Source organism: Eleutherodactylus coqui, chromosome 6 (genome assembly GCF_035609145.1).
Source record: "Eleutherodactylus coqui strain aEleCoq1 chromosome 6, aEleCoq1.hap1, whole genome shotgun sequence".
NCBI classification, from domain to species: Eukaryota; Metazoa; Chordata; class Amphibia; order Anura; family Eleutherodactylidae; genus Eleutherodactylus; species Eleutherodactylus coqui.
In genome coordinates this window covers 35,996,009-36,011,415 of record NC_089842.1, presented here as the reverse complement: position 1 = coordinate 36,011,415, position 15,407 = coordinate 35,996,009, and the positions used below count along the sequence as shown (strand labels likewise).

Sequence of the window (15,407 nt, the reverse complement as noted above, 5' to 3'; positions counted from 1 at the left end):
CGGAGTTTTGCAGTTATAAGGCTTGCAGTGACCTGAGCTCACTGCCAGTTATTGGTTCAGTCTGCGGCTAGTCTGTCCTGTCTGTTGGTTCCCCTCAGTCAGCTCGCTAGGTTGCTAGTCAGTTCCTTTCTATAAGCTTTGTCTTTGTTCACCATTTCTGTTGGTAACTCCATCTGCCTCCTTTTGTTGGCACTCTGCCCCCTGTTAGGTAGTTCCATCTGTGTAGTTGCCAGGTCCCTAGCCAAGGGTAGGGACCGCCGTCCAGTTGTCCGCCTGGGGTTAGCCAGGGCCGAGGCAAGTAGGCAGGGACAGTGGGGTGTGGGAAGTTCAGGGCACCCCAACTGGCGCTCAGGGGGTCAGAGTGCCGTAACAGTGGGCTGAAAGTGCAAAAAAAAATCAAATTGGGCGAAGAATAAGAACCACGGGGCCTGTCGAGGATTGAGTCACTGGGCGGTCTGTAAATACGTAAGATTCTTATGATCCGTATAGATAACTATAGGCTGAGAGGCTCCCTCCAGCAGGAGTCGCCAAACCTCCAGAGCCATTTTGATGGCCAACAGTTCCCGATCTCCTATGGAGTAATTCCGCTCTGCAGCAGAGAAAGACTTGGAGAAGAATCTACACATTACCATCCTACCAGATGTACTTCTTTGCATCAAAACCGCTCTGCTATCAGGGGGCATTTACAGGGGTGGGTTTATCAGACTAATGGAATCACCTAGATGTTCCATGAGATGGTTTATTAATAATATGTAGGACGTCTTTCACAGTTGATGAAGCCAGAATTTGGCTTGGAATGGACTCTTGCTGAATGGTGTCTAATGGAATATTAGAGCACACGTCATGTAATAACTGGTCAAGCACCGGTAGAGTTATTGGGGAGGGGGTGGAGGGATAACGTGTTCTCATATTGTTTATTGATGATGTTCAGGTCTGGTGACTGTGTGGTCAGGGAAGATGCTCAATCTCATCTCCATGCTCCGGGAACCACGCCTGGATACAGCAAGCTGCATTGATAGCCCTTGGTCCGGATGCCGACGCTGTATTCAGAGAAGGCCCTGATTCCTACCCCGGGTGTCTGCACTGCGCACAGTACATGCAGAAATGCAGAATTCAGGAGGAGGAGTCAGGGCTTTTTCTGAATACAGTGCCAACGTCCGGGCTAGTGGCAGGAGCGAACTTTAAAGGGGTTGTCCCGCGGCAGCAAGTGGGTCTATACACTTCTGTATGGCCATATTAATGCACTTTGTAATGTACATTGTGCATTAATTATGAGCCATACAGAAGTTATAAGAAGTTTTTCACTTACCTGCTCCGTTGCTAGCGTCCTCGTTCCCATGGAGCCAACTAATTTTCGCCGTCTAATGGCCAAATTAGCCGCGCTTGCGCAGTCCGGGTCTTCTTCTCTTCTCAATGGGGCTCGGTGTAGCTCCGCCCCGTCACGTGCCGATTCCAGCCAATCAGGAGGCTGGAATCGGCAATGGACCGCACAGAAGAGCTGCGGTCCACGGAGGTTGAAGATCCCGGCGGCCATCTTCACCGGGTAAGTAAGAAGTCACCGGAGCGCGGGGATTAAGGTAAGCGCTGTCCGGTGTTCTTTTTTAACCCCTGCATCGGGGTTGTCTCGCGCCGAACGGGGGGGGGGGGGGGGGGGTTGAAAAAAAAAAAAAACCGTTTCGGCGCGGGACAACCCCTTTAAGTGAATAAAAGCGCTTTGGCTCCACTGTTATTATTGGGGCCACTGAGGGGGCAATAATACTGCTGGGGCCAATTAGATGGGGCATTACTACTATTGGGACCACTACTACTGTTAGGACTACTAAGGAAACACTATTACTATTGGAGCCACTGAGAGGCAGCACTATTACTATTTGGGCCACTACTATAATTAGGGCCACTGGGGGACAGTATTACTATTGGAGCCACTAAGGAGAGGTACTATTACTGCTGGGGCCACTAATACTGTTTTGGGTCACTGAGGGAGTGCTTTTACTATTGGAGCCATTAAGAGGGGGCACTATTACTATTGGAGCCACTACTTCTGTTAGGGCCACTGAAGAAGCACTATTATTATTTAAACCACTGCGAGGGGGCACTATTACTATTGGGGGCACTAATACTAATGGGGCCACTACTACTGTTAGGGCCAGTGAGAGAGGCAATATTACTAATTGGGCAACTAGTACTGTTAGGGCCACTGAGAGGGCACTATTACAGTTGGAGCCGCTCAGGTGAGGCACTATTACAATTGGGACCACTACTACTGTTTTGAGTCACTGAGGGGACACTAATTATTGGGGCTACAGAAAGGGGGCACTATTACTATTCAGGCCACTACTATAGTTAGGGCCACTAAGGGGGCACTATCACTATTGGAGCCATTATTACTGTTAGGGCCACTGAAGGGTCACTATTACTATTGGGGCCATTAAAGGGAGGTACTATTACTATTGGAGCCACTCCTATTGTTAAGGCCACTGAGGGGCAGTATTACTATTGGAGCCACTGAGAGGGGGTGCTATTACTATTGGGGCCACTAAGGAGGCACTATTACTATTGGAGCCACCGGGATGGGGCATTATTACTATAGAAGCCACTGAGAGGGGGCGCTATTATCATTGGAGCCATTTTAAGGGGCCACTATTACTGTTAGGGCCACTGAGAGGACACTATTATTATTACTGGGGGTCACTAAAAGGGAGGTACTATTACTATTGGGACCACTGAGAGGGCACTATTACTATTGGAGCCACTAAGGGGAGATATTATTACTATTAGGGCCACTAAGAACCTTAGAGTATAGCGCCACAATATAAGAAGGAGGACAGCCAGTAAACAGTTTATTCATATATTGTCAGGTGGAATAATGGCGGTAAATCATACGTCGTGGTAAGCCACGCCCATTTAACCTTGGCTGGTGTTTTGGGGTGACAACCGTCCATTGTGCACATCCATAAAAAGGTGCCATGCAAGAAAACCCTCCGGCCTGCCCTCCGGAAATACTTGGACATCAGAAGCGTGATTCATGTTGCAGCATTTCCCGATGCGGTAGCCAGTGATTTATTGCATGGCACCTGTGGGCACACTGTAGTGCCAGCTTGCAGTCCTAATTGGAGGTCATTGTGTATGGGCCCAGCAGTCGTGCAGTACTGGTCCTGTGCTCCACCACAGTAGTTGCCATGTCCTCCCCATGCAGGGACACCTGACACACTGATGTCTTCCTGCTGCAGCTCCTCCGGCCTCTTCCTCCTTGGGCCTCTGGTGCTGATGCTGCAGCTCTCCTGCACCTCTCAGGCTCACCGCTAGAGGGCCGCAGTAAGACGCATCCTCATCCTCCGCAGCCACCGACGTCACCTCCAACTCTCCGCCCCCTCCTCCTTCCCTGAATCTGATTGGGGGTTGTCTGCGAACCGCGCTCCGCTATTGGCTGCAGTCCCTTGTCAGTCACGTGACGCAGGACGTGTGTCCCGGCGCTGGCTCCGTTCGGTCTAGGGGCCTCAGTTAGAGCTAGACTGCCGAGGAGGAAGCATCGGGGCCCGGGAGGGGCAGGAAATCCTCACTCTACAACACATCCCCGGCCTTAGTCCTCCAGCTGCCCCCGGTATCTCCATGGCGGGGCTCCCTTCCGTTGGATGACTGTCCCAGTCCACGGTAAGTCGCGACAGCTCGTCCTATCGCTGGAGAGAAGCTGGATTGTGGTTGGGGTGTGGCATTCTGACTGGAGCACAACAGGGTGACATCAGGTGACGTCACTGCGGGGCAGCAGCTGATCCCGGAGGAGGCTGTCGTCACCTCTGTGTCCTGATACTCCTGCTATGTCACGATAGGAGTCTGGCCCTTGGATGGGGAAGTTTTATTGTACTGCAGCCTGTGTGCGGGGAGATCGAATGTGAGCTGTATATTGGCATCGTATACCCATATATTGGAGCGTATACTGGTAGCATATACCCTTATACTGGCATCGTATACCCATATATTGGAGCGTATACTGGTAGCATATACCCTTATACTGGCAGCGTATACCTGCATGCTGACATCATATACACTTAGACTGGCACCATATACTGTATATTGGCATCGTATACCCTCATACTGGCAATCTATACCCTTGATCTGGCATCATATTGTACACTGGCATCCTAAAACCCTTCTCCTGGCATCATATACTGGGTGCTACATTGTATCTATAGGGATGTGTAATGTAACAAGCCTGCTGCTCCATATAGATACAATGTAACCAGGCACCTACTATATACAGATAGTGTAGCAATGGTATCTGTATTATAAATACCCCTATAGATGGGGTGTTTAAAGCCATCTGTATCATACCCACATGTATAGATAAGCCGTATCCGCCCCTATAGATATACTGTAACAAGGCATCTGCTCCATATACAGACCTGATGCCTGGCTACACTGTATCTGTAGTAGATGTATTGTTACATTGTATCTATAGGTGTGTGTATCCAGTCTGTACTGTGGCTATGACCTCATGGATGATATTATATATTACAGTCCCCCCTCCCCCTCCCCGCTGCAGTGCTGCCGCCTCCTCTGGGCCTTCTATACATTATTAGTCAGTGTGATGCCTATATATCTGCCCCTCTATACGGGCACATCACTGGCGTCTGCGGCTTCATGGTACGTTCTCCTCGCTGTGAAAGCTTAGTGACATATTAACCCCTGAGAGGGTTACAGGACACCTTTTTTTCGGTTGGTGGCGGGTGTTACTTTTTGATGTATTAACCTCTTCATGGCCAATGTTAAAGGATCCCCATTTCTACTGTATTAACCCCTTATGATACAGTGATGAGTATATGATTTGGGGAGGGGTAGCACTTTAATCATTCCATGATTCAGTCTAATGTATTAACCCCTTCATAGCTTGTCATGCAGAGATGGGGGTCATTCTCTGTATATATTAACCCTTCCACGCTCCATTAATAGCTCTGATATTTATATCCCAGTGCCCCCACCCCCCTCCTCCTCCGCTGGATACGTTGCACGCTTGCCTTTTTTTCTTTCCCCCTTGATCCATATTTTCTTGCAGCGTGCGCCGACATCTGAGCAGCCTGTGTTCTCCGGCCAAATGAGCTTTACAGATGTCTGCTGGCCCGGATTCATCAGCTCCAGCAGCCATATTAAGTGAGAGCCCAAGATGGCAGCTCTGCGTGGCCCCGGCCTTCTGTGATGATTGTCAGATACTACTGACGCTCCTACCGCCGGCCCGGTGACGTGTACCGCCACCTATAAATAATGCAGGGCATGAATGTGCCGCAGATGTGATGAGTGGGATCTGGGGGGCTTTAGATCTGGCAAGGAGCGAACTGAGGAATGTGATGTGATGGGGGGTGTATATGATATATAGTCAGTGACTAAAAAGTAACGCACCAGGAAGGAGTTGGTGGAATCGGATGAAACTTTATATGTGTGACTGTAATAATGATGTAAGTAGATGATTATAATATAAGAGCGAGATAAGTTTATTGGGCATGGAGCTCTAGTACCCTGTTGTACTGCCGCTAGCTTGGATACAAGATGTGATATAAGTGGGCATAGAGGCTCTAGTACCCTGTTGTACCGCCTCTATCTTGGATTCAAGATGTGATACGGACGGCATGGAGGCTCTAGCAACCCGGTTGTACCACCTCTAGCTTGGATGCAAGATATAATATGGGTGGGCATGGAGGCTCTAGTACCCTGTCGGGCCTCCTCTAGCTTGGATGCAAGATGTGTTACAGGTGGCATAAATGAGAGCGAGATAAGTTTATTGGGCATGGAGGCTCTAGTACCCTGTTGTGCCGCCTCTAACTTGGATACAAGATGTGATATGGGTGGGCATGGAGGCTCTAGTACCCTGTTGTGCCGCCTCTACCTTGGATACAAGATGTGATATGGGTGGGCATGGAGGCTCTAGTACCCTGTTGTGCCGCCTCTACCTTGGATACAAGATGTGATATGGGTGGGCATGGAGGCTCTAGTACCCTGTTGTGCCGCCTCTACCTTGGATACAAGATGTGATATGGGTGGGCATGGAGGCTCTAGTACCCTGTTGTGCCGCCTCTAACTTGGATACAAGATGTGATATGGGTGGGCATGGAGGCTCTAGTACCCTGTTGTGCCGCCTCTAACTTGGATACAAGATGTGATATGGGTGGGCATGGAGGCTCTAGTACCCTGTTGTGCCGCCTCTAACTTGGATACAAGATGTGATATGGGTGGGCATGGAGGCTCTAGTACCCTGTTGTGCCGCCTCTAACTTGGATACAAGATGTGATATGGGTGGGCATGGAGGCTCTAGTACCCTGTTGTGCCGCCTCTAACTTGGATACAAGATGTGATATGGGTGGGCATGGAGGCTCTAGTACCCTGTTGTGCCGCCTCTAACTTGGATACAAGATGTGATATGGGTGGGCATGGAGGCTCTAGTACCCTGTTGTGCCGCCTCTAACTTGGATACAAGATGTGATATGGGTGGGCATGGAGGCTCTAGGACCCTGTGGAGCTGCCTCCAGCTTGGATACAAGATGCGATACAGGCAGGCATGGAGGCTCTAGTACTCCATTGGGCTGCCGCTAGCTTGGATACAAGATGTGATACGAGCAGGTATGGAAGCTCTAGGACCCTGTGGAGCTGCCTCCAGCTTGGATACAAGAGGCGATACAGTCAGGCATGGAGGCTCTGGTACTCCATTGGGCTGCCTCTAAGCTTGGATTCAGGATCTGATACGGGTGGGCATGGAGGCTCTAGTACCCTGTCGGGCCTCCTCTAGCTTGGATGCAAGATGTGTTACGGGTGGCATGAATAAGAGGGAGATAAGTTTATTGGGCATGGAGGCTCTAGTACCCTGTTGGGTCGCCTCTAGCTTGGATACAAGATGTGATACGGGCAGGCATGGAGGCTTCAGTACCCTGTTTGGCTGCCTCTAGCCTGGATACATGACATAGGTCAGGTATGGAGGCTCTAGAACCCTGTTGGACCGTTTCTAGCCTGGATATATGAGATATGGTCGGGCATGGAGGTATACAGGTTCTGTATGGTATCCTGCAGCACATTTGCCCACAAATGTTGCAGCTAGGCCTCTAGATCCCGCACACTGGTAGACTGCTAAAGTTCGTTTCCCAGAGGGTCCCCTAAATGCTGGATCAGTGATAAAATAGCCAATTGGGTAGGCCAAGGAACTGTGGAACCTAGTGGAGACATTCCTGTGACCCCCTTGTGTGTGCAGCCTGGCATTACCCTGATGCCTCTTGGAAGCCGCCATGAGAGGAACACGTGGCTGCAGGATATCCGGAACATACCGCTGAGCTGTCATTGTCCCCCGTACCACCACTAGGGGTGACCGACTGTTGTATGCGATGGCCCCCCAGACCATCACACCAGCAGGGGACAGTGTGCCGCCCCACAGCAAAGACAGAATTGAGGCGCTCACCTCAAGGTTTCCAGACACAAACACGTGTCAGTGCCCACACTAAACCTGGGTTGATCACTAAAGACGATGGTTCCAGTCCGTAGCATTCTAGGTTCCTTGTTCACGACACCACTGCAAACAAAGGTTGGGGTGTTAATGGCAGGATGTGGAATGGGCACAGTGACACCAGATGTCCTTCTGCTAGGCTCCTGGGCATGGTCCGGGCCATGTCCAAGATCTATGATGATGCCACTTGTGTCTGGATGGTGGACAACAAGACTGTTGGATCTCTCTACCTGTGGTCTGTCTGGGTCATCGGGGGCTGTTCGCCATGTTTGTGTGTTTTTGCACAACCACTGTTCCTGACATCAGCTTGGTCATAGCGGTCTAGATGGTGGGCGGTTCATCGATGCGACCAATCTGCCTCTCTTGTTCCAATGATGCACCTCATAGTCTGTTAACTGGGTATAATGGCTTCTCTGCGTCATAGAGGCGTCTACGGTAGTGGTCAACGATCTCTACAGAAGAGGTCCGCTAGACACAAGGAGCCTCTGAGAGCAGGTTTACGGTCTCTGGTGGTAAGAACCGGCATCCAATCAGATCACAACTGGAGTATTTCCGTATCAGCCTGAGATGTAACTGTGTGCCGAGTTTTCCGGCGTTTATAATTTTGTCAATGAGTGTATATGGGGCTCCCGAAGGTTGGAAGTTCAATCCCCGTGTGATTCAGGTAACCGGCTCGAGGTTGACTCGGCCTTCCATCCTTCCAAGGTCGGTAAAATGAGTACCCAGCTTGGTGGGGGGGTAATAAGTAATAATTACCTGAAAGCGCTGTGGAATAAGTTGGCGCTATACAAATACCAAGATTTTTTTTTTAGAACACTCGCTGTGTTTGATAATATGTGGCCTCCCGATGTAGCCGAGCCGGGTCAGCTGATTTGTACAGCGCCTTGTCACGTGAGGGATGGCTCTCTCTGCCCAGCACCATCTCCGCCGTGGGGAGTATAAATCACGTTGCACTATGACCAGGTTTTATTATGACTCGTGTTTTATGTGCCCGTTTAAAAAAAAAAAAAAAGTTTGTTTGGAGTGAATTGCGCCAAATGTAATAAAAGGCGCACGCCTCCTTAATAAGCTTGGAAAAACGAAAGCAAAAATACTCGGCGAAGCCGTAAAGTCCGGATGTAATGCCAGGATTGTAAAGCGGACCTGTCACCGGGATTTAGGCTCTTACCGTTGTACTATATGTGGGCGGGGCATATAGAGAACGAGGTGCGTGTCGGTTCTTTAATTTTTTTTTTTTTTTTATGCTCTACTACCTTTGTCTCGCAGTGTAGCATGCTGCAAAACATCGCTCCTGATGGAACCCACTGGAAACGTTGGGCGTCACATACATGGGATCTATAGCGCTGCCGCGAGAAAATCGCGTTCACTCTTCTGCTACTGTAAATGCCGCGGATTTTCCGTGTGGACAGTCCATGCAAAAACTTTGTGGCGCATCCGCTTCGTTTGAAGTAACTTAGGGGCTTATTCACATGTGCGCTACGTTATTACTTGACTCAAGGGACGTGACAAACGCGACTCTGCTACATCTGTGTGAGTTCGTAGATTATTCTGATTCGCCCTTCATCGCAGTTGCTGTTTGATCGCTGATGGTGAGCGCGGTCTCGCATAGGAAACATTAAATGCCACCTGTGCCGGCGACGCGAGGAATCCCTGCATGTGAGGAATGGCGCACTTCACTATTGCGACTCGTATTAACCCCCTCTTTCCGGACGCAGATACTTGCTTATGATGTCACCACCCGCTGGAGTTGGTTGCTATGGAGACAGGGGAATCGCAAAACTCTGATCTTCGCACATGAACTGATGAGATATTGGGATGGGATTTCTCACCGCAGGACGTAGCCCTTAATTCAACCACCTCATCGATCGGGGGGGGGGGGGGGGGGGGGGGGGGGCTACAGCGAGGGGTCTGGGAACTGATAGCAGAGCCGACTTTGTTTTAAAAATTGCGCAATATACTTACCTACATTTGAACTTAAGTGATGCCAAACTTGGCTCTGCTACATCTGATTATAGGAAGATAATCCGTACAGGTCACAATTCCCCATCGCTGCTGGGAGTTCCTTTTCTTATACCCATCAATTAATTAGTAGACTGGAAACAAAGATGGCCGGCATCATACCTGGCGTGCCAGCTTCTTCGCAATAGCGCAGTGGTCTGCAACCTCTCGTTAACCCAACTCGCCCTGGAATAATTCTAGCCGTCTCCGAATTTGTACTTAAAGTGGTGGGTTTTAGGCCTGGTTCACACGGGTGACATCGCTACAAATCGCATGTATGTGACGCCCATGCTTTCCTTTGGGTTCCTCCACACATGCGATGTTTTGTAGCATGTAACAACCCGACACAAATCTCACGGCTCCAGTGATATGCACGTGACTCACGGGGTGCTGTCGCCCATGTTTCCCAATGGAGCCTTCTTCTCTGTTGCATCGCACGAAAACGCATTTTTCGTGCGATGCAACTTTGACAGTAGGAAATCCTACTATCAAAGCCTAAACTAAGCCCGGCTGCAGGAAAAGAAACGCATACGTCACTTAGAAGCGCTGTCCTTCGCTGCTGCAGCTCCCTCTCAGCCCGCTGCATTGTTTATCTTTATTTCTTCTGGGCAAGGATTAAAAAATCCCCGCCTCCTGGAAGCGCTGGTTGTCATTGGCTAAGCGTCAGCCAGTCACAGGCAGCGCTTCCAGGAGGCGGGGATTTTTCAATCTCCCGGCGAGAAGAGATAAAGGAGAAGCGTGTCGGGGACCAAGAAGAAGCTGCAGTGAAGTCCGGGACAGCGCTTCTAGGTGATATATACTTTTTTTTTTCTGCAGCTAGGGCATATTTTCAGGGCAGGGCTTATATTTTGCATGGCTTTTTAGCCACATGCGAATTTTTAGCGCTACAAAATCGTGGTATCACCATGAGAAACAGCAGCAATATCGGTGCGTTTTTTTTTGTTTGTTTGTTTTTTCCCCCCTCCCTTCTTTCTCGCGGTGATGTGTGTGTCACCCGTGTGTAGGAGGCCTTGGGGTAGTTGTGCAGAAGTCTTGTTCTGAGATCAGCAAGAGTTGATATAAGATCAAGTAGAAAAATGTTGGGCCAGTTCGGTTCAGCCAGTGAGCTCTGCTCAAATCTGGCTTCAGATCCCCTGGTTTAACCTAGTTTAGCACTTGAAATCCAAGATGGTGGACTAGGCGGATAGTCTGATAGGCTTTTCCTAGGTGATGAAATTACACACATGTTTGCAGCTGGTAGCCGGTATGTTTTACTATCGCTATGAATGCTGGGAAGATCACCTACTGGTTTGGTTCTCGTGTGGCACAGAGTGTTAAGGCAGAAGAATGCAGTCCTAAGCTCTCGCTCACGACCCGAAGGTTGTACTGGGTTGTACCCGAATTGATGTACTGGGTTTGGTTCCGGGGCTGCATGGTTCAGGTTGCGGGCTCAAGGTTGACTCCGCCTTCCATCCTTTCCGAGGTCGGTAAAATAAGTACCCAGCTTGTTGGAGGGGTATTAAACAAATTACCTGACAGCGCTGTCCAAAATTGTTGACGCTGTACGTATAACAAGTCCCTTTCCCCAGCGGAGTGTTGGCCCCGGGGCCGCATTGATCCGCGGAGCGTTGGCCCCGGGGCCACGTTGATACACTGAATAAGAGCGCTCCTGTGCTATGCCTCGGGATTTTGGAGGTATCCCCGTAGGTTGAGGAGCTCCCGGCTGGTTGGAGGTATCCCCGTAGGTTGAGGAGCTCCCGGCTGGTTGGAGGTATCCCCGTAGGTTGAGGAGCTCCCGGCTGGTCGGAGGCATCCCCGTAGGTTGAGGAGCTCCCGGCTGGTCGGAGGCATCCCCGTAGGTTGAGGAGCTCCCGGCTGGTCGGAGGCATCCCCGTAGGTTGAGGAGCTCCCGGCTGGTCGGAGGCATCCCCGTAGGTTGAGGAGCTCCCGGCTGGTCGGAGGCATCCCCGTAGGTTGAGGAGCTCCCGGCTGGTCGGAGGCATCCCCGTAGGTTGAGGAGCTCCCGGCTGGTCGGAGGCATCCCCGTAGGTTGAGGAGCTCCCGGCTGGTCGGAGGCATCCCCGTAGGTTGAGGAGCTCCCGGCTGGTCGGAGGCATCCCCGTAGGTTGAGGAGCTCCCGGCTGGTCGGAGGCATCCCCGTAGGTTGAGGAGCTCCCGGCTGGTCGGAGGCATCCCCGTAGGTTGAGGAGCTCCCGGCTGGTCGGAGGCATCCCCGTAGGTTGAGGAGCTCCCGGCTGGTCGGAGGCATCCCCGTAGGTTGAGGAGCTCCCGGCTGGTCGGAGGCATCCCCGTAGGTTGAGGAGCTCCCGGCTGGTCGGAGGCATCCCCGTAGGTTGAGGAGCTCCCGGCTGGTCGGAGGCATCCCCGTAGGTTGAGGAGCTCCCGGCTGGTCGGAGGCATCCCCGTAGGTTGAGGAGCTCCCGGCTGGTCGGAGGCATCCCCGTAGGTTGAGGAGCTCCCGGCTGGTCGGAGGCATCCCCGTAGGTTGAGGAGCTCCCGGCTGGTCGGAGGCATCCCCGTAGGTTGAGGAGCTCCCGGCTGGTCGGAGGCATCCCCGTAGGTTGAGGAGCTCCCGGCTGGTCGGAGGCATCCCCGTAGGTTGAGGAGCTCCCGGCTGGTCGGAGGCATCCCCGTAGGTTGAGGAGCTCCCGGCTGGTCGGAGGCATCCCCGTAGGTTGAGGAGCTCCCGGCTGGTCGGAGGCATCCCCGTAGGTTGAGGAGCTCCCGGCTGGTCGGAGGCATCCCCGTAGGTTGAGGAGCTCCCGGCTGGTCGGAGGCATCCCCGTAGGTTGAGGAGCTCCCGGCTGGTCGGAGGCATCCCCGTAGGTTGAGGAGCTCCCGGCTGGTCGGAGGCATCCCCGTAGGTTGAGGAGCTCCCGGCTGGTCGGAGGCATCCCCGTAGGTTGAGGAGCTCCCGGCTGGTCGGAGGCATCCCCGTAGGTTGAGGAGCTCCCGGCTGGTCGGAGGCATCCCCGTAGGTTGAGGAGCTCCCGGCTGGTCGGAGGCATCCCCGTAGGTTGAGGAGCTCCCGGCTGGTCGGAGGCATCCCCGTAGGTTGAGGAGCTCCCGGCTGGTCGGAGGCATCCCCGCAGGTTGAGGAGCTCCCGGCTGGTCGGAGGCATCCCCGCAGGTTGAGGAGCTCCCGGCTGGTCGGAGGCATCCCCGCAGGTTGAGGAGCTCCCGGCTGGTCGGAGGCATCCCCGCAGGTTGAGGAGCTCCCGGCTGGTCGGAGGCATCCCCGCAGGTTGAGGAGCTCCCGGCTGGTCGGAGGCATCCCCGCAGGTTGAGGAGCTCCCGGCTGGTCGGAGGCATCCCCGCAGGTTGAGGAGCTCCCGGCTGGTCGGAGGCATCCCCGCAGGTTGAGGAGCTCCCGGCTGGTCGGAGGCATCCCCGCAGGTTGAGTCGCTCCCGGCTGGTCGGAGGCATCCCCGCAGGTTGAGTCGCTCCCGGCTGGTCGGAGGCATCCCCGCAGGTTGAGTCGCTCCCGGCTGGTCGGAGGCATCCCCGCAGGTTGAGTCGCTCCCGGCTGGTCGGAGGCATCCCCGCAGGTTGAGTCGCTCCCGGCTGGTCGGAGGCATCCCCGCAGGTTGAGTCGCTCCCGGCTGGTCGGAGGCATCCCCGCAGGTTGAGTCGCTCCCGGCTGGTCGGAGGCATCCCCGCAGGTTGAGTCGCTCCCGGCTGGTCGGAGGCATCCCCGCAGGTTGAGTCGCTCCCGGCTGGTCGGAGGCATCCCCGCAGGTTGAGTCGCTCCCGGCTGGGTGCGTCCTCTAATATGCGCTTGTGGTCAGCGCTTCTCCCGCTGTGCATTCCTCAGCGATCTGCTGTCACATCGCTGGAGCGCTGCTCTATATTAACATTTACACATGTGAAATTCTCATCATTCAGCCCTCAGATCTATTTCCTCCATTGTTCTGAGTCCGGAGCCGTACCCAGCAGGGGGATATCGGGGTGGAATTTGTCTCCTTATCATGAGGCAGCTGGAGAACAACCGCATTCTAGTGTCCGTAAGTTGTGGATAGCCCGCACCCCGAGTGATCGAACTTTCTGAAAGTGAACTTATATAGAAGGCTGTAATGTATCCATGTTCGATCATCCTGTTCTGGGCGCCTAGTTGTGGCCTGATTGTGGATCTGTTGAATGGCGTCATCGGGATTTAGGCTGCTGTTTGTTTGGGGTCTTTTGACCTTTGGACGAGCCGGAAGTTGTGGTCGGAACATGAATACTAAAGTCACTGCTTTAAGGCCGCAGCTTAAGTCCAGATAAGGCGGAATTTGCTGCGGAGTATGCGGATATTCTGGAGTAGATCCGCAGCGCAAAAACTGCACTAATTCATGCAGGTTTTTGTGCAGAATTGACCCCACATTTGAAGAGGTGGAATCGGCACCAGAAAGTCCGCTGCTGTAATTGGCGTGCTGTGGATTTAAATTCTGCACCACGTGCCCATTTCTGCTGCCGATTTTGGTCGCCGCATGCGAAAGATCTTGAAAATCCACGTTGCTGCGACTGTAAATACTGAGGGTTTTCTGTGCGGTAAGTCTACATGAAAACCCATGGACATACAGAAAGGGCGGCTTCACACGGACGTATGCGCAACTGTGCGTGACATGGCACAAATTTTGATTTCTTTGCACCCGCAGGGCATGTTTTTTTGCGCCTGTCCCGATTGATCTAACCTGTGTGCCCCCCCCCCCTTTCTTCTTTTCTTCAACCACAAATGGTGCGCTTACAAGAAAGTCTACAGTGGGGGGGGGGGGGGGGGGGATATATATATATATACAATTTTTTTTCTACTATTTCGTTCTTCTGCGGTGCGCTGTGAGCGAGGGACTGTTGTTTAGGATGTTTTTCCTATCGGATTTGAAAAAATGTTGGAACAAAGTGCGTTACTAATGCAACAAAACGGGGAAAAATGCATCCCAAAAACATTTCTTAACTGCTTTAACAAAAAAGTCCTGAATTTCATACGGTTTTCCAGAGTGTTTTTTTTTTTTTCTCCCCCCCCCCCCCCCCCCCCCCCCTGTTTTGGGGTGGGGGGGATATGTGTATGAATCCGGGCCACTGCGTAATTGTCTGAAAACAATGTGCCGCTATGATCGTCTCCTGGGCTTCATAGTAAAGGTGCTTTTAGACCGAACCATTATCGATCAAAACATCGACAGTCATTCGCTTTTCCTTCGTTGTCCATTTTATGTCGGCATAAAAGCCATCGTTGACTCGTTCAGTTTAAATACGGATCGTTCCGTCCCTCGCAGTCACTTTTACAGCGAATGAGAACGGCTTCTCTTTGAACGAGCCAATGATGTATCTGTCTGTCCAAAAGGGCTGATACAGTGAAAAAGCTACCGATGACGTCACTCATTCGCTGATCGGCTCATCTACAAGGGTCCTTGTTATAAGGGTTAGCGTTGTCCTGCGCTGTTTATCTTGTCTGGACTCTGCGCTGTTCCTGCTATCATGAGAAGTGTGATGCGAACTCAATAAGTTGAATTTTAGCCAGAAGTTCGGTTCATTTCGGCCAAACCCGCTAAAAGTCGTCTTTCTTGTCTTCTTCTTTGTTATCTTTGCCTTGAAAACAGCTCAGAAGTGCGTGAGCCGCCTAGGAGTGTGTCTAAGGGGCTCTGCGGCTTTTATGGCTTAGACCTTGCTGTACTCCACTTTTAGGGCTCTTGGTGAAGTTTTGGCTCAGTTCAAACTCATTTGAGCCAACCAAACTTTTAGTTGAAATTCAGCGAACCGGCTGAAGCAAACTTTTTGAGTTTCGCTCCTCACAGAGTCCTGTGCAGTGTGTGTTGTGCCCAAGTGATAATTATAGATGAAGTCCTGCTCATTAGTCGCTCACAGAACAGGTTTCTGTATTACGTTCATTCATCACACCATTATAGAAGCATCCACCCATTGGCAGCAGCCTGTAATCTGAGGCGGATTCACACAG

General features: G+C 52.0%; 1 protein-coding gene across 8 annotated transcripts in view; it reads left to right on the top strand.

The window, feature by feature from the left end:
* The first annotated feature begins 3,492 nt into the window (after window positions 1–3,492).
* The window catches only part of KIF1B (kinesin family member 1B), a 177,897-nt gene continuing 165,982 nt past the window's right edge, over window positions 3,493–15,407 (top strand). For all 8 annotated transcript variants that reach the window (XM_066606579.1, XM_066606575.1, XM_066606573.1 and 5 more), the window contains exon 1: window positions 3,493–3,651. The gene's annotated coding sequence lies outside the window, so the exon portion shown is untranslated. The remainder of the gene's footprint in view (window positions 3,652–15,407) is intronic.